The 1,870-nt window shown below is 48.0% G+C and overlaps 1 non-coding gene across 1 annotated transcript; it reads left to right on the forward strand.

Moving 5' to 3' along the window:
* On the forward strand, positions 1-103 carry LOC128050156 (U6 spliceosomal RNA). The gene has a single exon (XR_008199663.1). It is a non-coding gene; the product is annotated as a U6 spliceosomal RNA (small nuclear RNA).
* Positions 104-1,870: the final 1,767 nt, after the last annotated feature.

Raw genomic sequence — 1,870 nt, forward strand, 5'->3', positions numbered from 1 at the left:
GCTCGCTTAGGCAGCCCATACTAAAATTGGAATGACACAGAGAAGATTAACATGGCCGCTTCGTAAGCCTGATGTGCAAATTCGTGAAGCATTCCATATTAAAAAAAATAATAATAAGGAGGAGGAGACAGCACGGTATACCTGTATAAGTTAGCTTTAAGAAGCTTGGCAATATTTAAGAAGAGAAGAACAGAGAGGTGAAATTTAGTGTGCGTCTATGGATTTGAATGTGAAGGATTTGAGTATATTCAAATTTGGGGAGAGGGAAAGATAATGAAAGGTCAGAGTTCAAATGTATGAGAAAGAGGATGCTTGATGGAGCTATTTTCCTAGGGCTGGGGGAAGGTTAGACAAGGTGGGATCAGGTGATCAGCTGGTTGGCCAACTTTGAACAGAGGGACAATTTCTTCCTGGAGACTGGAAGGAAATGGGGCTTCCTAGGTGGTGTAGTGATAAGGATTTCGCCTACAATGCAGAAGGCCTGGATTCAATCCCTGGGTCGGGAAGATCCCCTGGAGAAGGAAATGACAACCCACTTCAGTATTCTTGCCTGGAGAATCCCAAAGACAGAGGAGCCTGGAGGGCTACAGTCTATGGGGTCGCAAAGAGTCAGACATGACTGAAGCGCCTTAGCACACGGGCACGGAAGGAAACGAGAATGAAGGTAGACTGAGCTTGCTGAAGGAGCCGCTATAGTGAGGCAGGGTGCACTGATGGCTGGCTGGCTCCAAAGGGAAGGTCAGATCACCTGCCAGCCAAGCAGAGTGGGAATTTGGTGCAAAGTTGGAGAAAAGTGATGAAAGATCCCAAGATCTGTTGAGCAGAATGAGAAAGGAAGCTGACCTTAAAAAGGTTGCTGAGCCAAATTAAAGGCCCAACGTAGAATGGATGCCATGAGCTTGTCATGGCATCAGTCCACACAGTCGCAGTGATGCAGCCTCACTGACAGGATCTCCAGATTGAAGTGGGGTTGGGGCTTAAGAGGGGGACAGGAGACCCAGGTACCTGAGTCAGAAGTTTGTAAGGAGTCCAGGCTGCTGGGAGGGAAAGGAAATGTGATCAGAAGGAAGCTAAGAACTCACAGGTAGCAAAGGAAGCAAAGGCTGAGGTTTTAAAGAAGTTGAAAGGTAGATTTCTGTTTGTTAGGGAATGAGAATAGGGAATTCCTCCGCAGTCCAGTGATTAAGACTTCACACTTCCAATGCAGGGGGCGTGGGTTCAAGTCCTGGTCAAGGAACTAAGATCCCCCATGTTGCACGGTGCAGCCAAAAAGAGAAAAAGAAACGGGAATAAAGGAAGCAGTGGCCATTGTGCACCAGGAGGGAGTGGGATTTGGAACTTCAGACCAACAGAGGCAGAAGAGTTTCCATTGATTAACTCCAAGGGGAGGCACAGGATTCTAGAGGAGGGGCAGAGGCTGCAGCTGAGGAGGCTGATGGATCAAGACGGCACCTCCACAGGGGACTGAAGTCCCACAGGGTGGCATCCAGGTTTAACTGGAGAAGATGGTGAGTCAGGTGCCCAAGGGTCAGGGGGACGCTTCTGAAACCAGGACAGGAAACAGCTCTCAGATATCATTGAGTGGTTACAAGATTATATATTTTATTGTTGTTGTTCAGTTGCTGTCATGTCCAATTCTTTGTGACCCCATGTACTGCAGCACGCCAGGCTTCCCTGTCCTTCATCAACTCCTGAAGCTTGCTTAAACTCATGTCCATTGAGTCAGTGATGCCATCCAACCATCTTATCCTCTGTCGTCCCCTCCTCTTTCTGCCTTCAATCTTTCCCAGCATCAGGGTCTTTTCCAATGAATTGGCTCTTTGCATCAGGTGGTCAAAGTATTGGAGCTTCAGCATCAGTCCCTCCAGTG

This window comes from Budorcas taxicolor, chromosome 6 (assembly GCF_023091745.1).
Source record: "Budorcas taxicolor isolate Tak-1 chromosome 6, Takin1.1, whole genome shotgun sequence".
Lineage (NCBI taxonomy): Eukaryota > Metazoa > Chordata > Mammalia > Artiodactyla > Bovidae > Budorcas > Budorcas taxicolor.